This window comes from Telopea speciosissima, chromosome 8, assembly GCF_018873765.1.
Source record: "Telopea speciosissima isolate NSW1024214 ecotype Mountain lineage chromosome 8, Tspe_v1, whole genome shotgun sequence".
Classification (NCBI taxonomy): Eukaryota; Viridiplantae; Streptophyta; class Magnoliopsida; order Proteales; family Proteaceae; genus Telopea; species Telopea speciosissima.
The window spans coordinates 21,774,716-21,798,557 of record NC_057923.1 but is presented as its reverse complement, the minus strand read 5'-3'; positions in this window follow the sequence as shown (position 1 = coordinate 21,798,557).

Genomic DNA, 23,842 nt, shown 5'->3' with positions numbered 1-23,842 from the left:
AGCCAGTATTGAGTTTATTTGACTCCATCAGGATGAAGGTGATGGAGAGGCTATACAATAGGTACCAAAAGGGTTGCTCATATAAAAGTATAATCACCCCTAAGGTGTTGCACAAAATAGAAACTATTAAAGAACAGTTCAGATATTACCATGTCTTTGTATCTTCTCCATATGAATTTGAAGTTGCAGAAAACTTTGTCAGAAAGTTTGTGGTTAATTTGAAAAAGAGAAGTTGTACATGTAGAGTATGGGAGTCAACTGGGATGCCATGTAAACATGCAGCTGTAGCAATCTCATACAAGAGAGAGATTGTTGAAGATTACTATGATGAATGTTACAATAAGCAGAGGTACTTGGTGACATATGAGAATATGATCCATCCCCTCCCAGATATACACGATTTGAGTAAAGAAGGTTCAGCAGGTGTTGTGCAGCCTCCAAAACTGAAGAGATTACCAGGTAGACCTCATAAGAACAGGAGAAGGGAACTTGATGAGGGAGCTCCTGTAGAGTTTAGAAAGATAAGTAGGACTGTCAAATGTGATAACTGTAAAGGACTTGGACATAACAAGAGGAGATGCGAGAGAGCTCCAGTTAAGGAGAAGGGGGCATCTTCTTCTACTATTTCAAGGTCCAGAAAGGTAATTCCCTCAATTATTTTTTTACATCTGTTATATGTAGTGTAACTATATTGTAACTTTAGTTGTAACTTTAATCTTTCATGTAAGCTCATTCTAACTTTGTTTTTGTTTTATGTTTATGAAACATAAGAAAAGAAATGAGGAAGAAGATGAGGTGTGCATGTCACAGATTGTAACTAGATCACAAGCTTCTACTACTACTACAGCTGAGACTCCACAAGACAAGATTAGATCCCAATTGACAGTTAAATGGGCAAAAAGAAAAACAAGAAACAAAAAGTAGCTGAGCAGCTTGAAAACTTTAAAGGAAAGCAAGTGTCAAATGGTGTTGGCTATAGATTTGGATGTCTTTTGGATCTTTTATGAGTGTTATGAACTTGTTTTGTAATATTGACCCAGGTTGTATTTGGGTCTTCAAACAATGTTATGAATTTTGAAGTTTTAGTACATTGTGGAAGTAGGTTGATGGGAACAATTTAGGGATGTTTGAAAATTTTAGTGTTTGATGGTGGAATTATGTGGAACATATGTAATGTTGTGTGGTTGATTTGATGTGACTTATTATGGATCCCCATATGATTTTTATTAGATGTTTACTATTATTCTTGCATACATGTTGTAAATTCTGTCTTGTTTTAGGGGAGATGTTGCACATATGATTTTTATTTAATGTTTACATATTATCCTTGCATACAGGTTATAAATTTTGTTCTGTTTTAGGGGAGATGCTTCCCATTTAGAACTAGGACAACTTTACAGATTATCAGTCCCTTTTACCTACTAAAAAATGGAAAATGTTGCCTCTTTGAAGATTGGAACAGACCATAACAAACACAACAACAACAATTAAAAAAAGTTGTTCATTTCATTACTAAATAGTACTTGATTACAATACTTCATCAACTCATCTTTCACAATTTTTTAACAATAAAGGCTAAAACAACTACAACAACAAAGCAAAATAAAACTTGCCCAACAAGCTCCAACCTAGTCTAACATCCATCTGCCCTTGTTAAGCTCCATCTACGCTAATTTGAGTTTCAAATTGGACATCTCTTCCACCACATCTGGAGGATTGGGGTTTGGTACACTTTACATCTCTTCATTCAACTCCATCCTATCACCTGTTATCTATTCATTATATGGATCACACCAGGAGAAAAATCTGCACTTGTCCTGTTTATTCTTCGCTGCACAAACATAATAAAGTTTGTCCGAATTCTTCTTAGACTTAGATATCTTTACTTATGCTCTAAACCCACAATAACACTTCAATCCAGGATGGTTGCTGTCATTCACACTGGATGTAGACATTGGATCTGCAAACAAGAAATCAGATTAGTTGGTTTTAGGGAATCTATTAATCTGATCCAAACCGAGTTTAATTTACATGGATATAAAAGCACAATTATAAATCAACTAGATCAGCCAACTCTATTTTGCTAAATCAACATATGGTATTACAGTCTACATACATTCTGCCCTAATTTGGTTTACAACCTACATACATTCAACCCTAATTCGTTTGAACATGATTTTGCCCTAATTCGGATTACAACCAACATACATTCAACCCTAATTCGTTTGAACATGATTTTGCCCTAATTCGGATTACAACCTACATACATTCTACCCTAATTAGTTTGAACATGATTTTACCCTAATTTTTCGAACATAGGGGTGGGATTGAAAGCTATTTCGCTAAATGAGCATATGGTATTACACTATGAGAGGGCAAAATGAAAAAACGAAGAAGCAACTAACCTTCGCCGGAGATGGAGATGCTTGGAGGTGACTGTCGTTGGAGATGCTTGAAGGTTGTTGTCGCTGAAGAAGCTTAGAGGTGGCTGTCGCTGGATAAGCTTGGAGGTGGGTGGAAATGAAAGCCCTAATCGATTTTAGAGATGATAAAGAGGGTGGAATTGGAAATGTCATTTTAATTTGTTAGTAAAGGGTAAAATAGTCTTTTCAAATCATTAACTAATAGCTCCCTAACACCGTCAGCCATAAGGGGTCAAAATGTAAGTAAGGTGGGAAAACCAAGGGGAGGAACGTGTAATTAGGCCAAAATATAGGGGAGGGGTATGTAATTTTCCCTTTATGTTTTGGAAAAAGCTGGGTATGCTAGCGGTATAACGTAAGCTGGCACCCTATGTGTCTATCTCTCTCTTCCTCCTTTTGAGGGTAAAGGAGTCATTTAAAAGGAGGAAGTGAGAGATAGACACATAGCCACATAGGGTGCTGGCTTATGCTACACCGCTAGCATACCCATCCCTCTCCCTTTTTTTCATCCCTACAAGAGTGCCTGGGCCAATGGGAGCATTGGGAGCACACGTAGGGACAATGACCAGAGGGGAATTTTAATTTTGTAGGGGGTGGGCTAGCACGCCTTCTTGTGTCTATCTCTCCTCGCGGAGGAGGGAGGAGGGAGGGAGATAGATATAAGGAGGTGCTAGTGTATGTTGTGCAGCCTAGCAGCATTTTTTCTCAATTTTATTATTTTATTTTATCTATTTTGAAAATGGGCAAGAGAATGTTGTCCGACTGTGTGGCCCTAGCTAGCAGCATTACCGTTTTTATTATCTTATTTTATCTATTCTGAAAATGGGTAAGAGATTGTTGCTTGGTCATGTGGCCCTACACCAACGCAGACCAATGAGAGTGTGCGCAAGGGTATCAATATAGATAAAAAAATTTTATTTCACAGGGGTGGGGCAATAATTTCACGTGCTCCTATATCTAAGTGCTGGTGCCACACGACCGGGCATCATTATTTTTTGGGTTTTTATCAAATGCCCCCCTCAAATTTCTCATAGGTACAAATGCACCCCTACTTTTCAAACTTTGTAACAATCTAGTTAGTTTGAGACGTTAGACATTAGTTTCAGGGAATCTAATGACCAAAAGGACCTTATGATAAAAACCCATCAAAATTAAAGAGTACAGTGACCAAACTGCCCTCATCTTCCCAAATCATTTAGGGTAACCAAGCTACCTCTTCGATTCGAAGATTTCAAGCTAAAAAAAAAGGCACTGAAGATCGGAGAGTACCCTTTAAAGTTCATAAAATGAAGTGAATGAAAGGGGATTTATTTAGATTTTCAATGTAGGAGATGAAAACGAGGTTGAGCTCTGAGGTCGTGACCCCATAAGGGATTTTTATTCTCCAACAAGTGATGTAGTAGTGGTTGGAGATGGATTCTTATAGACTATACCAGAAACTAGGGGTGCAAGTTTGGCCCTGTCGGCCTGAACCCACCTGCCTTGAGCCCGAACAGGGCCTGGGCTGAGATATTTGGCCCTGAGGGTGGGTCGGGGCTGGAAATTTCAGGCCCTGAGTCAAGGTTGGGTTGGGCCAGGATTGAGGCCTCAGGCTAAGCCTGGCCCAGCTCGACCCGGCTCGATTTGACCCTGTTTTAAGTTAAACTATAAAATATATTTTGATATAATATATAATATAAATTTTAACAGTAACCCATATTTTGTTATATAATATATTATATATGAAGATAATAAGTGATATAATACATTTTATTATAGTGTTATTTTACATAAAATTTATAATTTTCTTCCCAGCCCATTCCAGCTAATGCATTTCCTTCCCCCTCCCCATGATCAAGATCAATCAAGGTCAGCCCGGTCCGACCCTGAGAGCGGGTCAGGGTTGGATTTTTCAGGCCCTGAATCAAGGTCAGGTCGGGCCTGGGCCCAGTTAAGGAGACTCAGGGTTGGGCTAGGGTTCTATAAAGCCCGACCCAACCCAATCCATTTGCAGCCCTACCAAAAACTGTAATAACTTAAGATATGGCAAAATGCAGCTTCAAATCGCCAGATGTGAACCCAGAGATGACAAAACCTTTCTCCCTTATCATTCTTTCTTGTCTTCATCCGTAAATTCTGTATTTTTCCCATAACAACCACCAAAATAAGGGAATACCTCGAATCTGCACCCGCATAATCTCAAACCCATATAGTTTCTTGTTTGCACATTCGATCTCTTTGATCTCCGGTTTTGGTTGTGGCAGTTGTTTTGAAAGTCTGCGAGGTTAGATTTTTTTAAGATCCAGAAATGACTGACGACTTTGATTTCGGTGACACAGTCCCTCCATCGTACGATCACATGGTATCTTTCCCGTCCTTTTCTCTGTTTCCTTTTCATTGTTCGATTTTTTTAGTTTCAAATCCTAAACGATTCGGAAAAGATGAGGGTAATTTGATCATTTTACTCTTTAATTTTGGTGAGCTTTTATCATAAGAGCATTTTGGTCATTAAATTCCCTGAAAATAACATCTAAAATCCCAGACTAACGGATTGGACTCGATTGTTATAAAGTCTGGAAAGTAGGGGTGCATTTTAGAATAAGTAATTAAACTTTCAAGGGTGCATTTGTACGCATGGGCAATTTGAGGGAGGCATTTGATAAAAACCCTTATTTTTCCTTTTGAAAATATAGGATCCACATGGATGATATCTTTTTTCAAACCACTAATTGGTGAAAAAATGCAGATTCTTTCCCCATGTTGGTGATACTTGCTACTAGGGGTGTCAATGGACCGGTTCGGGTTTTTCGGTTTCGGTGTGACTTTTATAGAAACCGAAACCAAACCATTAAGAAATGTTCGGTTTCGATTTCAGTGCGATTTGGTTTCGTGTCGGTTTCGATTTATGATAACAAGTTGATATCGGTTTGGATTCGGTTTGGTACCGATTTTATATAACTAGTAAGGTCTGGTTAGTGCTAATTTTTCTTCTCTTTCTCTTTTAAGTACATAAAATATTTCAAATACAATGCATCTTTGTATTCTATGTCCTATGGCCTATGGATACAATTGGTTGGGTAATCACTAACAAAGGATATGAGATAAAGTGAGAAACTATCACAACACATTTAGGGGGCAATGGGGCATTAGGCATTTATTGATTTACTTATTTATCGGGTTAGGTCGGTGCGGTTTGGGTTCGGGCCTAACGGTTTGGGCTACCGGTGCACCGTCGGGCTAGCCCAAACCATACCAAACCGTTTGCCTCTCTGGATCCACAAACCGAACCCGAACCATTAAGAGTTCGGTCCGGTGTGGTCCGGGCTCGTTCGGGCTGGTTCGGGCCAGTTTCATCGGTTTGGGTTGGGTATTGACACCCCTTTATTGTAGATATAAGATGAGTGGGTTGGGAAGGGATTATGGATTGCATTTCCTTAAGCAGTATCTGCTAAAAAAAAAAAAAATCACCAGGGCCCATGTAAGACCCTGAAACACCAATGAACTAGGAAAGATCGAGGCCCATGAGGACCATGAAACCTCATGTGGGTGGCACCAAGGGATGGACAAGAGTTGAACTCAGCAGCAATCCACTAGCAAATTTACATTCAGTCGGTTTCGGCTTTGGAAGCAAAAACTTGAGGTTAGGTTAGGTTAGATTGGGTTGGGTTATTCCTCCTTAACCTTGAGATGAGCTCAACCTTCCTCTAGCCTACCCAATCACAAATAAAGTGATTTTGAGTTAGGAAGAAAGTTCTTTATGGGGGAATGTACTGTCCATGCCCAGACATAGAGGGGGTGAAATGACCGTTCCGTTGTTCGATTTATGTGTCAATCAAACTCGGTTTATTTTAATTTGAATTGTTTACATTATTTGAGCTGATGTTATCACATGTGATATAAAGACAAGACTCCACAAGGGATTAGGCACGCCCTACATGTTCGACTGATTATTGCTGACATTAGTCACTTGTCATCTCATCTGGGCTGCTAACTCTGTTGAAGACTACCTTGTTAGGAGGGCTTTATCTATTGCAGATAGGACAATTTGACCCACTTCTGATCTCTATTTCTCTGATGATGTTGGTTTAGCAAACGAGAGTGTAATCCATTCTCTTCAATAGATCTTATTTTTACCAAAAAAAAAAAAAAGACTCCTCGTGAGCTTTTGACTAATTTTTCACCTAATACTCTCATCTTCATCTTTTTGGTTGTATTCTACGTGGAGAACTTAAATCCCATCCAGTCAAAAATTTCCCCTCGTGCCAACCCTAGAATATTTATTGGATACCTATGTAACCAAAAAGCCTTTTCGATTTACAACCTGCCACCAAAACGATATTCACTAGTAGAGATGTCATTTTTCATGAAAGTATTTTTCCATATTACCATATGCACATTTTATCCATTCCATTCCACCTTCATTTTCTTCTACTCCATCTATCCTTCCATTAATTAATTCCTTACTATTGATGATTCAATATCTTCTTCTCTTTCCTCTCCACCACCTTTATATCTCTCATCTTCCCTAAAAATTTCAGTCTCAAACAAATCTAGACTGTTACATCAAAATAGCAAGTTGCATATATTTTTATAAAAGCTCCAAGTTAAGAGTACTATTATATATGAAGAAGTGTAAAATTGAAACACATAAAGAAAAGAAATCTCTCTAACCTCTCTCTCTCCTTCCTTCCTTGTTCTTTTCTGGTTATCATACTCGAACACCTCGATACCATGTCATATATTTAACAGATATAAACAGTGAGTAATGCTCAAAGTTAAGCATACACGCAAGCATAATTAAATTTATTACAGATAGGAAAAAAGATCTCTGTACGGGAGTGTAGCCTACGCCAGCATTCCCATGAGTCTATCTCTTTCCTCTCCATGTGAAAAGACACCACTACCACCTTGTTTTAAGGAGGAGAGAGATAGACTCATGAGAGTGCTGGCCTAGGCCACACTCCCGTACAGAAAACTGCTTCCCTTAAAGATAATATCATCATAGACCTAAGATTATATGTTTGTCATTGGCTGTAAGTCATGGTGGTTATTCCATTTGAATTATTTTGAAAGAGACAACAAGGAATAAGAATTAACTTTGAACAAGTCAAAGACTTCATTAATGGTGATAACTGGTGTCTGATCATCAAGCACGTCTTCTTAATTTGTCAATTGCAATTGTCTTCCTTAAGCAAGTTTTTCCATTAATATTTTTTTGGTAAAACGTCTTTTTATTAATATTTAGGGTAAATTACACGTCATCTCCTGGCTTTCAAACGAAACTCAGATCACCCCTGGTTTTTGAAAAAACTCAAATCACCCCCTCTACAGTAACGGTGTTAGTCTGCTGTTAGTTATTGGTGTGAAAAGGATTATTTTACCCTTGTACTAAAACATTAGAATTAAATTTACAATACTACCCTTCCTTCATCTTCAACATTGGTCAAGGGTAGTTTAGGGATTTAAATTTATTTAACTGGCTGACATCATCACTTAACAACATAAAACTAACGATAGGGACTAATTTGTCATATTGGGGTCTAAACCAGAGGATGATTTGAGTTTTTTCAAAAACCCAGGGGTGATCTGAGTTTTATTTGAAAACCAGAGGGTAACGTGTAATTTACCCTAATATTTATAATCTTAGAGTCATCTGGTGAGGTTTATTTCAACAATATTATATAATCAACCATATATTATGGGGTTAAGGTTGTTCTCTATATAGTTTAAGGGCGATTGTTCTGTAGTTGGGAGTGCAGACTACACCTAGACACATGGGGCGCTCATTTCAGCCGTTCAGAAGGGACGGGATAGTCATTTCGCCCACACCTCATGTGTTTGAGTACATCCTGCGCCCCGATACAAAGAACATTTGGCCATAATTTAATTTATGACTTTACTAATATGGTAGGTTAGTCAGGAGCCAATGAGATCAAACATAGTCACCAATTCACCACGTGAGTTAGTTTGCCATTTTTTTTTCTCCTCATTTTAGAAGATACTTGTTGTCTCATAGCGAATCCATAGAACCCATTATTTGAATGATAAAATTTGTTTCTTTGACTGATATTATTCAACAATCCCTAGTTTTCTTCAAATGGTTCTGAACTGCTTTAAAGGGTTTGTTTGGCAAATATTTCAAAGCAAAATAGCCATTTTGTGGAGAAATCTGATTAATTAGTTTGAAAAATTGAAGGCCATGATGACAGAAAAAAATCCTCAGTAGTGTCTTAATCTGGTGGTGCATTGCAGTGTGTGCCTAAGAGCTTGACACGTGGAAGATGCAACATCCAACGGTGCCGAGCTCGAGAAGAAAGAAAAAAAAAACTGTTTTGCATCGAGCTTGCACCGTTGGATGAAGCTTCTTCCATGTGTCAAGCTCTCAAGGCCACACTGCGATATGCACCGCTAGATACCCGCACTGCAGAGGATTTTAATTCCATGATGACAACATGATACATAGATCTATCTTCCCATTCATACATATCCATGCATTCAGGCCACCACCTAGGAATATAGGATTCACCTCACCTCACATATACTTCATCTAGAGTTCTAAGACTTGGTGGGTCACATGGGGGCATCAACGGGGTGCTCATTGCAACTTTCATGGGGTGAGGCAATCATTTCACCCCTTGTGTCTGGGCACTGGGCGACACAACACTCGGTAAAGAACTTTCTCCTTAAAAGGAAAAAGGAAGAGGACTTTGTCCAAGATTGTAGTTCTGGCTTTTAGATTAAGTCTGTTGCGAAATGATCGCCATATCCTCCCATGAAAAATAGAAATCTTACCTCCATTGATGTTTTCATGTGTGCTCCTAGTGGCCCTACGCTGTCTCAAGAACCACCGCACTCCTAGACAAAAAACTCTCTCAAACAAAAAAATGGACAAATGAAGTCTTCCCTTGGTTGATGAGCCCTATTCCATTTTCCAATAAACTCTATTTACTCCTCCACCGGTCGCATCATATCTTTGTCATTTTCTCAATTCTTAGGAAAGTATATATATATTTATCCAAATAAAGCCCTAGCTCTTACGTGAGGGATAAGAAACAAAAAAAAATAATAATAAGTGATGTTTTAGAGCTATATATCATGCAAAGCTTCTAGACCATATAAGTCACATCTTGTGTTCTGTTTGTGTCCCAACTGCTAACCACTCTCAATTCCAATTTCCACCCCCGACCAGTTCTCATTCAAACCCATTAATTTCAGGAAATTAATGGATTACAAAAGTCAAGGCATGCTTATTTGCTTAGACATGCAAGATTGCCTCTAGAGTTGACTGAGGATATATTTTCTTTTCTTTTTAATAACCCATATTAATAATATTAATTAATTGGGCAAGAGATCGGTAACCAGTCATGTAACCCTTGCATTAATATGATAGTCAATGACAATGCGCATAGAGACATTGGTTTGGATATGATTTTTGATTTTATTAGAGACTGAATGGTCTTTTTTGTCTGCAAAGCTTTGATTTATGTCTAACCATAGAACCACACTAACCATGCGTTCTTTTTCCCATATTAATTTTAAGCCTTATATATATCACAATTCTGTCTATTTTGTGAAAAAAAAAATATATAATAACACAAAAATAATAATAATACTAATAATGAGTTTATGAGTCTTTTTTTCTTACTTTCTATCTTCCAACATTTTTTAAAATTTTCTTATAATTCTTATCTTGCGTACCAAACATCTTGCAGGTGATACAAAAACTTCCCTTGATTTGCATGGAAGCACATAGAGAAGCTTTGGGATCACATGGGGTTGCATCTTAAGTCTAACACCTAAGGAGTTTGATTTCCAATCTTTTTCTTTTTTTGGGTAGAGGTTTGATTATTCTACTAAATTTTTTTTTTTAAAATAGTCCACACCCATGGAGTTTTAAATGGTTACTATTGTACTTTTTTTTATCACTTGATAGCTTCAATGAAAAGTAAGCGAATTCCTCATTGACCTAATTCTAGGGATGTAAACGGATCGAATTCGGTCGGATAGTGGCATTATCATATTTGTATCCGATTATATTTGGACGGATTCGGATAATATCCTATCGGTTTTCGGACGGATTCAGATAATTTTCGAATAGTTATTTTTTTAATACAGATTCTCCTAAATGGATATGAACATGGATTGAATACAAATTTTTGACTATCTGTTGACATCTTTACCGTTTTTATGATGAGGGCTAGGGTTGAGACTTGAGAGTTCCAACTCCCTTTTTTCTATTCTTCTTAGTCTTTGATTTTCTTACGTTTTTACTTTTGATTTTCTCTTGTATTTATTTTCATAGATATGTGATTCCATGTTATAACATTGTATAAAACAATATATATAAACCAATAAATCTAGAAAAAGAATCACATTATCTTAAGTTATAAATTTATAAAAATAAGATAACAAAATCCAATAAGGTAACTTAAAAGGATAGACGAACACAGAGATAAGATATTTTATTACTTTCAGATTGCTAAACGAATCGGATAATAATCGATCGGATAGGGGGATTATCATATTCATATCTGATTAGTTTCGGACGAATTTGGATTCTCCTAAACGAATACAAACGCGGATCAAATTCGAATTTTCAAATATCCGTTTACATCCCTATCTAATTCTCATCCAAACCAAGAAGCATTGAGAGCGAGAGAGAGACACAGAGAGAGAAAGAGAAAACGTTTGCTATCAGAAAACCGGCTTCCATTATTTGATAAGAGAGAGAGAGAGAGTCAAAGAAAGTTTGCTGTCAGAAAACCCCACTTCTAGCTTTACCAAAAAAAAAGAAAACCCACTTTCATTATTTGTTACATTAAAATTGACATTTCTTCCATCTTTACTAAAAAAAAGGAAAACCCACTTTCATTATTTGTTACATTAAAATTGATATTTTTTCCCATGTATTCTTTAGCATTAAATGTTAAATAAAAATAGATTTTAATAAGGGCAAGAGATTTTGGTCTTGTCGTGTAGTGTCTATACCAGTGTTGGAGCCAATAAGAGGACACGTAGGATCCGATTCCTCTCTAGAGACTCAGCGCCCAAGAAGTGCCCGAGGGACATCCAAGGGTTGGGTTGTGCCACACACATCTCAGAGCACGCCCAATCAGCCATCGGGATGTGTGTGACACAACCTAACAAGCGTTGGATGCCCCCTAGGCACTCCCTGGGCATCGGGCTCCCTCGAGAGGAGCTCAATCAGGGCACATAAGTGCATCAACATAGATACGATTTATTTTATTTCATATGGATAGGGCGGTATTTTTATGTGTTTCTATGTCTGAGTGCAAGAGCCATCAGCCATGTGATTAGGTAATATTTTTTTCCTTATTAATAATATGAAAAAAAGAACTCTGTCCAAGAGTGTGGCCTATGTCAGCACTATCATGAGTTTATCTTTCTCCTTCCCATATGAAAAGACACCTCTGCCCCCTTATTTTGAGGAAGAGAGCGACAGATATATCGAACAAAAAACTACTTCCCTAATTATATTGTTGGAATTTCAAACGTGAATGATAATGGCAAATAAACATTTACTTAGACAACTTTTTTTTTTATGAGAAAAAGAGAATTTACTTAGACACCTTGGCACCTCAACGACTTCCTTATTTTATTTTTATGTGCTTGTGCTTAAGGAGATTAATGAGACCTTTCATTTTTTTTTTAAAAAAAATATTAAGAAACTATGGATTCACTTTCAAGGAAATTTCCATACATGTTTTAGACTGAAACTTAACTAACGAGGATCCTATACCATACGACACCTTGTTGCTGTTTATCCTACCTCCAAAATCAAAGTTTTCTTGTTAAGTGGCAAACATTGGTGGGTCCATGGGATATCATATAACATATTCTCATTATTAAACAAAATAATTTCAGCTCCAAACAAGTAATAAAAATAGCTCTAAAATGCGTCCAAAGTTTTATTTTTATTTATTTTTTAAAAAAACAGGGCAAAAGACCAATTCTTGGTTGTGTAGTCCCTACATTAGTGCGGGGGCCAATGAAAACATGTGCAGGAACATCAACACAAATGAGATTTTTTATTTAAGAAGGGTTGGGTGATAACTTCACATGCTTTGTGTCTGGCCCAAGAGCCACACGACCAAACAGCGTTCTTTTCCCATAAAAAGTTTTACGAATATACCACTATTATGAAGTGGATTTCTTGTTATTTTTTGAGCCTTTAGGTTCACTTTTAACCTCTCCTCTTATTGTTTGGAGGTAATATTTGAACAGCCCCGAGGGATTTAAAAATTGGATCTTTGGGTCGATCTAGATTGGATCGTTCCTTGTATGGAAACTAGGGTTACGGATCTACACACCGATTCTTGGGTTGATCTAGCCTAATTCATCAGCTTGGGTTGATCCGGATTCGAATTCTGTGTTTTTAAAATAAAAACAAATTATATAAGTTTGTCTAAATCAAAAAGAAAACAAATTATATAAGAAACCGGCCAAGTTGGTTCCTTAAAATTTTTATTAATTACTTTAAATTACATACGAAACAAATGTATGGAGATTGAGTGTGACCAAGTAATTAAAAGTTTGTGTCCAAGTCTGGTGCGAGTTCGGCCAATTCTCAATGAGTCCAAAGTCCAAACTGATTTCGACGCAAAACGAATTAGAATTGATAGAGACCAATCTCTTATCCTTTTTACGGGGTTTAAAACCTTGAAGTTGTGGCTTGCGGCCTTCTGTCTTCTAGAGTTGTGGCCTTCGTTTTTTCGAAATGGAAATTATTGAAGCCGGTTTTAGGTAACGGTGTCAAATTCAAATCGAAACCGTTTACTGAACTGAATCGAATCGTTTAAATCAAAACCATGAAACTGTTTAATAAATGGTTCGTTTATGGATTCAAAATTAAGGCCGTTTAGTTAAACGGTTTAAATCGAGTCGAACCGTCTAACCGTTTAACACTCTTAAATGTACATAAATGTGCCAAAAGCAAATAGAAATTGTTTACTGAACTGAACCGTTTAAAATTGAAACCGTGAAACCGTTTAATAAATGGTTCGATTATGATTTCAAAGTTGAGACCATTTAGTTAAATGGTTTGAACCAAACCGAATCAATTAACACCATTAGTTTTAGGAATTATAGGCACATTTTATTGTTGTTCAATTAAGCGTCAATCAACAAGAACCTAACATTACATAACAAGGCTAGGCATTATGGAGATTACTTTTAGGTTGCGTGGCACCTGCACCAGTGTGGAGACCAGTGCGGGTGCATCCAACAAGGTTAGGATTTTTCATTTTAGGGGGGTTAGGGACGGTCATTCAAGCTTCCTATGTCTGGGTGCAGGCACCATGTAGCTTGACAGTGTTTTTTTCCCTATAAAAATTAAAGGAAAGAGATCGTTGCTTGAGCCTCTAGAGCTTCCATGTGTGCTGGCCAATGGAAACGTGTGCAAACATCACTCTGGGCATGCACTTCTAAGTCTAGGATCCTGAGTAGGAGCTACGCGATCAGGTAGGGTTCTTTTCCTTAAAAATTAATCAAAATAAAGAAAAAAAAAAGTGAAAAAAGCAATTGAAATGAGGAAATGATAACATTCCAAAGATTGGATTCTCTTGCTATGCCAACAGGGTGGAAAAAAATTTTCGCCACCAGAAAACGAATCCCTCCGAAGCTCCCTTCTTTTTCTCTTTTTCTGGTAGTTCCCATTTTTGTTTTTTAACTATGAACCCAGTCAAGAAGCATGATTCTGCATATTTATTTTGGAGGTTGAGAACCTAGAAATATCTTCTTTTTTTTTTGTCGGTAAATAAAAGATTCATTCATGAGAAAATTGTGAATTACACAAGGTTTCCTGAACAATTAACTCATGAAGTCAAGGATTGAAATGCGATCACTCTGTCTTACACGAAATTGACAAGGCCTTCTTTGCCAGGCTATCAACAATACAATTGCATGTCCTTATAATACTAGAGAAGGAAATCGATGGAAAGATATGATGATACAAATACTATATCCTGGATAATTGGATCAATAACGAGGCAAGGCAAGTGGTAGTTTTCCTAAACCTAGAACTATTGGGTAATATAATAGATTATACTCACTTACCGAAAAATATAATAGATTATACTCTTGCATCAATGATGGGATATCTTTAATAAAAGATAATCAATCAGAATATTTTTCTTATTATAAAAAATGAGGGGCAGGGCTTGCTAGGATGTCAAGGTGCAAATCAATTTTTCATCAATGAGAGGGGTGGGTGACAAATTGTCCGATAGGGATGGCTATTTAATGAGCAAAGAGGGTGTAGGATTTATGAGTGAGATGTGAAACGATGTGTATAAAAATCTGCACACTGGCGTCATGATAATTCTTTTCCCCTAAAATGGCATATATGGTGTTTGATTTAGTCTCATTATTGTACCTATCAAAACAATATATGGGGGATATCGATCGTTACCTTCGTAGCGTGATATCCTCAACGCAGTGGAAGAAGATCGAGATGTTCTTGATTGACGGTTAAACAGACAGCGAAAGAGAGCGACTTCCTTGCGGCGGTGCACTCGATGGGTGATTGAGACAAATCGATCACCCACACTCCAAGACATGAGGCAATAATGGAAACCTCTTGGGAATACACTCATGGTGGAGAAAGAGAGAGAGAGACAGAGAGCTGAGAGAGCGAGCAAGGGAGAGAAGGAACATGGGAATGATATAGGGAGAGGAGCTGCAGCAGAACTTACTTTAATGCAGCCCCCTCTCACTCAAATATATAAATAATATGGGGGACCACCATGTGGCCCCCTTCCTCTAACCCTAACCCTAGTGGGTCCTCTTGACCCACAGCTACCCTAAGTGGATGCGGGTATGGGTCTCAGATCAAACCCGATTTGATTATATCTCCCACTTGCCCACATAGGGCGGATCGATTCAATCGCTCATTTAAGTCTCTCTCTTACGTGTGTCTCCTCATACAGGAAATGAAACGTGCAACCTAATGAGATAGAAGAAAGATAGAAGTACCATATCAAACTTCCATCTAACCATCATAAGACAATACCAATTCTATCTATTTAATTTGGAGAAAGTTTTCTTAACAATGGGTGATAGAAATACGTAAGAATCTACTGCCACCATTAATATGCTCAAGTCCCTATATATTGAGAGATTGTGGTCGTGTTTGACAAAATCTATTCAGAATTCTTGTGAAGCTGATCTCAGCCTCTTCAACAAAGATTGGGCGGTTCTTTGCTTCACTTCCATCAACTTTTTCTTTGATTCCTTAGAACAATTATAATGAGATTATGATCTCAGGGAGATCACTGTGTGGGTGTTTCTTATACTCTATAAGGAGAATGTGTAAACAGGATCCACTCCCACATTTATAAGGAGATTGCGATCAATGTTTGGGTATTTCTCCTATCTTTCAAGGAGATTGGTTAGTATAATTACAAACATGCGAGAGCTTTGGGAGTGGATGTAGGACAATATTGAGGCACTATGTTGAATAGTTATAAATCTTATGTGTGTTGTGTTTTTTTTCCCTTTCATCTCCATTGTTTATTTTATTGTATTTAACTAACATTGATGGGAGATTTGAGATTGCTAATTATAGAGGATTTCAAAGAAAAATTTTAAAGTTGGGATTTTATTCCACACTTCCCAATTCACCTCCTCTTGGGTTGCCGTATGGTCCTGCACATTTTTAATCTCCTCCTCAACATGTTGCCTATAAATAACGCCACTCTTCTAAAAGTTTATATGTTACCCTGAAATATCTTAAAACAAATTTAAATTACATGCAATTTTGAGATATTATTTTGATTTGCTATACAAATAATAAATATGTCAACAAAGAAAAAATGCGAGATTTTAGGGTAATTCCTTCCTGTTTTTTTTTTTGGTTGAATTCCTCCCTATCTTAACACCTTTAAATAAATTCATGTCTCTATATACATTCAAGATCCTAGATACTCTTTCTATGGCAATTCTAATTACGTTCAAGATCCTAGATACAAACAAACAACTAATCATAAACCCAACACTAACTTGGATGAATGGATACACTTAAAATCATAGAGTAATTGTGTTGAAGGTAATAGAAAACATAGCCAAAAAGATGATTTGTCATATAAAAAGAAATGAATTTCCGAGTATCATTTTTGGAGAAAAGTTTTATGGTCCGCCAACCAAGTAACGGAATCTGTGGTCTAGAGCACCGGACAACGATAACAGAATAAAATCCCACGTCCAACTCCCTATTGACAAAATTGTCGATACTACTCTTGTTTTGTGTTTCTCTCCTTAAAATGCTCATAAAAGTGAATGTAGCGCCGACCTACAATCCCTTCCCATCATTTTATTACTTAATCAAAGTGAATTATTATTGTTACAATAGTTTGTTATTTTTTTAAATGTCATAAGTCATCTATTCTGTCACATGGACATATAATATGACCATTCTGTCTGTTAAATAGAGTGGGCATGTTTTAAATTAACCAAATGTCAAATTGATATCAAATTCAAACAAGGGAGAATGTTTTCTATGCCGTAACCACTCAGGGGATAGGGTGGTCATTGCACCCACCCTATGGGCTAGGGCGCAGCCTGTGCTATGGCACAAAGAACAACGCCCCTTCAAACAAATACCCCTTTTTCTATCTACACACATCATGTGTAAATCCATACATGTGTACCAATACTCTAGACACATCATATGTATATCCATGCATGTGTACCAATACTTTAGCATTACTATGCAGTTTCCCAACTTTAAGTGAGAACAAACAATTTAAATAAAAATAATAATAAAAAAATGAAAAAACTAGATAACTCAATTTTATGTTTGTGATTTTAAGAAACACCACCTTCTATTATTACATGGATTATCATCATCAACCATTTTTTTTTTCTTTGGTGCTTCTCCCCATGTGAGTCATGTGGGTTGCCTTTTGTGAGGAAGAAACCCAACTAATCCAATTAGAATTAGAGAACTGTAATAATAGAAAGCAAGTCAAAAGAAAGCAAGTCAAAAGATGATGTCTCTATATAAAAAACCAAATCGTTCACGTGTTATTTTGTTACTCTTATCAAATTCACCTTTTTTTTTTTTAGTAATAAAGGGATATAACCAATGTCACTGTCGGCACCAATATGGTTGTAATATTCTTTAAAATACCTAAGAGAAACAACTTGACAAAAAAAAAATTTTAAAAAATCATATAAATGATTCATATGGTTGAGACTTGAGATCCAGGTTTGTAATCCAGGTATTGAACTCGGGATCATTGATGGCCGATTTCGACTTGACTCAATAAAAAATTATCAAAATCCAAGTTGTATTGGAATGGGTTTTGATTGATAAAAAATATTAAAAATCGGTACAAATCCACAGAAATTCAAAAAAAAAAAATGATCAAAAATCCCCAAAATATCTGTTCAAAAACCCAAAAAAATGATAAGTATCAAATCAGATCAACCAATCCAACTGAGTTGACTAATCCAAAAAATGATTTAAGAATACCTTACTAGACCGGTCTAATCTCAAGATCGGCCTTGATTGATTTTGATGTAATCCTACTAGACTAATATCACCCGGTCCGATGTGAGATTACGAACCATGCTTGAGATAGATGATAATATATGTGTCACATATATATCTTTTTTTATTGGATTAAGAGTTTGTATAATAAAGGGGGAGTGGAATTAGGGGATGGGGATAAGCTCCAAGATGGTTTGAACTCATGACCTCTTAATTGAGGAGTTGATCTATTACCAACTGAGCTGACCCCTTGGGGTTGTGTCACATATATGTCATTCCTCAATCCTTTCCAGTCAACCGTAGAATCATTACCAGGGAAGAGTAAAACTAGGTACTTTAATTGAAAAATAAAAAATTGAGCCATCCTTGGTGACCTTTTCCATTATAGTACATTTTTTGAAAAATTAAGGTTCCCTCGTACTTGGACTAATAATTACTTCTCTTTCTCATGCTTGCCACCTAAATTAATGATTTGAGAGCTAAGTGTTGAGATTTGAGAACTTCTTGATAACTTCTTTTAATTATATTTTATCTTATTTTTAAAAGTTAATTTTAAGTTAAGGGTCAAAAAAATTGGCAAAAGTTTTCATGTATGACCATGCTTAAAACCAATCGACGTGAATAAATCACCTTTTAAAATATCAAAACCCATGCCCCCTTCTATATGAAGCTTTTGATTTGGAAAGGGGTCTTATGTAAACCTATTCTCTAAAGGAAATTCTCAAAAATAATTTGAAAGTGACTTATATACTATTATGTCATTATCAAAAATTGTCAATGTCTTGCATATTTTTCGAATACATATATGAAATGATAAGATTTACCCTTATTGAAAATAGTATAGAAGAAAAAAAAAATGCTACATATTATTAAGGGGTGCAAGTTTGGCCATGTCGGCCTAAACCCACTCTGGCCTACCTTGAGCTTGAATAGGGCTTGGGCTGAGATAACTGGCCCTAAATGATAAAAATAATATTTTTAATTCGAAAATACGAAATCGGCCTAAAATGCATACTAATCACAACCTAAGATTATTTTAAGGCATATTATTAAGTTAGTATTCCCAAATGGACTATTAAATTAATATTTAGTAAAATAATATTTAGGATAAGAGGTACCAATCAAAATTGAAAGACAAAAAATAAAGGGCTTGATCTTAGGTATAATAACCCTAAGTTGTAAGAATTATGTAATATATAAAATTAGGATGTGGATTTGTACTGGTTCCAACGGTTCCTAATTAGTCTATCGGTTCTAGAATCGTTAGGAGACTACTAACTTAATTGGTAGATCTAGATTCAGACCAATAAACTATTGGGAGGGTTGGTTTCAGTTCCATATCCAGTTCCTAGTTGGACGGTCCTTGATGCAAGAGTTCCTCTGTTATGTACCTAATGGGGCCCACTCTTGTGTACGAGAGCTAGATTGGGCCAGCCAAGTATGGGATAGGTTAAAAAGCTTGATTTAATGCGTTTCATCAGCTTTGGAGCTTTTGGTGTATCGGCAAGTATTTAATATTTGGTATCAAAGCTGGGCATCACGACATGGTGTTTAAGTCATGGAAAGGGCTACCTGGAGTAGAGTGAAAACCGTCACGAAAGGACTACCTGCTGCCAGGAAAAAATCCTAGAGCAAAGTGGGGCCGCTTGAAAAGTGCTACCTACCGCCAGAGTAAAAGCTATCTAGAGTGAGAGCCGCCAAGGAGGACGATTACGGAAGCGTAGTGGTCTGTTATGTGCTTAATGGGGCCCACTCTAGTGTATGGGTGCTAGATTGGGCCAACCTAATATGTGATAGGTGAAAGGACTTGATTTATGTGTTCCATCAGCTTTGGAGCTTTTGGTGTATAGGTCAAGTACCGAACATTTACATTTGTTACTTGCAAAGATAATCTAAAACTAAAAACAAAAAAACAAAAAAGAGAAATAATAGGGAGAAAGAGGGAGAAAGAGAGAGAGAGAGAAGATAAGATAGGGTTTTGCTTTACTGATGAAGCAATGACGTCCCAGTGTAATTGGGAGATGTCGATCCTCTTTCTCAATAGAGAAATTGTAGGATGATAATCTTTGTGTTTTCTCATTCAAATTTAATTATTAAATAGGGCAACTCAGTTGGCAAAAAACCAACTCCTCAAATAAGAGGTCATGAGTTCAAACCACCTTGGGACCTATCCCCATCCTCTAATTCTCCATCCCCTCTATTATACAAGCTCTTAATCCAAAAAAATATATATATATATTAAATAGGGTTACATAACGGCAGTTGCAACTCCTACTTATCTTCTATCACTCCTACCACGTCTCCTACTCACATGCAATAACCTAATATGCCTAATTACCATAACTACTACCCACATACAATAACTTATTACACAGTTAAATAAAATACTCCAAAATCCCAAGAATCTTCCATCTATCAATCCATGCATGCCAAGTCATGAATGTAACATTCCACCCCCCTTAAAATTTGGTCTTGCCCTCAAGACCAATGGTAGGAAACGAAGGAGTGCACAAATAAATAAATAAATAAAATCATTCCTATTGGGATCCCAAATCCTGTTGAAGAAATTCCCAAGTTGTTTCCATCAATGGCCAATGGATATGAATTAGATATTACATCCACGAAATCATTAGTCCACCGATGCTTCTCGTATAGACCCAAGACGGTCAATCTCTGCCTTCTACTTTTGTTTTAAGCCATTATACAGAGGAGGATATTCTTATATAGACCCGAGACAGTTGATTTCCTCCATCGTGCTTGGCTCTGATGCCATTTGTCATATGCAAAGATAATCTGAAACTAAAAAAAAGGGAAAAAAGGGTAATAATAGGGAGAGAGAGAGAGAGAGAGGATAAGATTTTACTTTACTGATGGAGCAATGATGTCCCGACGTAATTGGGAGATTATTAATCCTCTCTCAAAATAAACTCAAGAATTAAATATTTTTAAATTATCCGTGCACATCATAGTTGGAAACTAGGTTTTTTGACTCGACTCGTCTTTCAGAAAAACCTGGTGATTCGATCTTGTCAAACCCGGTCAAGGCAAGTCACGTTATTTAATATTTTAATAAAATAAATATGTATAAATTAGTAAAAAAATATAAAAATATAAAAAAATACAGAAAAATATATGGAAAAAAACCAAAAAAAAAAAAAAAATCAAGGAATCACATATCAATGAATTTTGAGTTTATAGCATTGAACAAGAGAAGGGAGCAAAGAGTTTAGGGTTTATTACTGTTTTAAAATACATATTTACTATTTTACTCAACTTGTTTTCTAAGTGAACCGGCTTTATGATTCTTTTAAAAATGACCAAACTCGTTGAGTTTTTCATGACTCATGTAAAAATACCGAGTCTTATTTGACTCGAACGATTAATGACCCAGTCTTGTCATTTTTTTACTTTTACCTAGTCTATAGGATTTTTGACCAGGTTTTCCAAAATTTTGACTCGACTCGGACGACTCACCCTAGTCAAAACCTAGTTTTCCAATAATTACTGCGCATATCACGAGTCCCTATTTCCTTCTCTCCTGGGTATAAGATTCTCTTCAAGAGGATAGGGATGAAAATTTATTTCTATTTTCACAATTCTGTTACATGCAGGCAATGTGTAAATCCGCTTCCCCAGAGCACATATCACATTATCACCTCTCCATTACAAAGCGCAGTGGCTGTGGACTGAGGATGCACGAGAATAGACAAAAGCATGCGTAAAGGAGCAGAAAGGCAAATTCCTTCATGGTGATTTTTATATTTGTTTTTTTATGGGGCAATTTTAAATCAATTTCTCAATGTTTTTTTGTTTTTTAATATATTTGTCGGTGTTGGGTTTCTTATAATTGGTGGATTAGGGTTTCTTATATCTCTGTCGTGGTGGGTTTGGGAAGGATTGTAGATTTAGGATGGGTTGTGGATATTATATATATATATATTTTTTTTGGATATTATAGTTGTTCTTTTAATTTTTTTTCTTGGATGTAATAGTCATGGTTGGAAAATTAGGTTTTGTGACTTGATTCGTTTTTCAGAAAAACCTAGCGACTCAGCTTTATCAAACTCGGTCAAGGCAAGTTATGTTTTTTTTTTTTTTTTGTTTTTTTTAATGCAATAAATATGTATAAATTAATAAAAAAGTAAAAAAAAAATTATAGAAAAAAAATCAAGGAATCACATATCAATGCATTTTGAGTTTATACCATTGAACAATAGAAGGGAGTCAAGGAGTTGAGGGTTTCTTACTATTTTAGAATATAGATTTACTATTTTACTCAATTCAATTTCTAAGTGAATCGGCTTTATGATCTTTTAAAAAACCACTAAACTCATCAAGTTTGTCATGACTCATAAAAATATCGAGTCTTATTTGACTTGGACAGTTTATGAGTCAATCTTATCATTTTTTATCCTAATCTAGTCTACACGACTCTTGACCGGATTTTCCAAAATTTTGACTCAACTCGGGTGACTCACCTTAGTCAAAACCTGGTTGTTTTTAACTTTGAATGCAAGCATTTATGTAAAATGATTCCTCAATTTACGTGTAAGTATTACCGTATTTTTTTAAGGGAGAAGCACCACACGTGCCTAGGTAGTGTTCTCTTTCCTTTTTATAAATATAAATGATTAAAACTTTTGTATTTCTTAATCTTTAACCTTGTTTGATGCTTATAAAAAAAAAATCTTTAACCTTGTTAGATTGAGTCTTTTAATTAAGTATGGTCTAGATAGACAAAAAAATAAAAAATAAAAACTGTACACCCATTTGGGACGATTATATACCAAAAAAAAAAAACAGATTTGGGACTATTTCATCTTCCTTTCTTATAATTTTTATTTTAGTTGTAATTTTCGTAAGATGTGTGTATCATGCATGTGTATGAAGACATTATGCATATATATGTATCAACGGGGTTGGAGTGGTTGTCACCTAATCGAGAGAGTGCTTATTTAGTTGCCGAGAATTGTATTTTTCTTGAATTTCAATTAATATTTAAGGAAAGGATTCTCTTTTGGTAAGCACTCAAACCACATGTCAACCCCAAAAGATTAACCAACTTTTGAGATCGCGAAATGATGAGAAATTATTCTCTAGTGTGGCATAGAGAATGTTACATGCATGAATTGGTAGATGGAAAATTCTTGGGATTATGGAGCGTTTTATTTAACCATGTAACAAGTTATTGTATGTGGGTAGGAGTTATGGCAATCAAGCATGTTAAGTTATTGCATGTGAGTAGGAGACATGGTAGGAGTGGTAGAAGGTAAGTAAGGAGTTGTAACTGTCGCTATGTAACCTTATTTGATAGTTATATTTGAATGAGAAAGCACGGAGATTATCATCCTACAATTTCTCTATTGAGAAAAAGGATCGGTACCTTCCAATTACGTTGGGAAGTCATTGCTTCGTCAGTAAAGCAAAATCATATTCTATCTTCCCTCTCTCTCCCTATTATTTCTTCGTCTTTTTGTTTTTTTTTTTTGTTTCAGATTATCTTTAAACGTAACAAATGGTATCAGAGCCAGGCACGACGGAGGAAATCGATCATCTCGGATCTATACGGGTATATCCTCCTTTGTTCAACGGCTTAAAACAAGAGTCTTGGTTGGAAGAGATTTGTTCGGAGATTGAATGTCCTGGATCTGTATGAGATTTTCGTCAAGTTCTTCAAGCATTGTTGGACCCGACGAATTCGTAGGTGTAACATTGACAATCGACGGAAGCAACTTGGGAACTACCCGAACAAGATTTGAGATCTGGGTGAAATTATTTTTAATTTTTATTTGTAATTTAGTGGTCTTGAGGGTAAGACCAAAATTTAGGGGGATGGAATGTTTCGTATCGTTCTTGCTTAGGTGTTGTTATTTGTTATTGTGGTTAGTTATTTTATGTTGTTATTAAAAGTGGGATGAGTTGCAGGGAG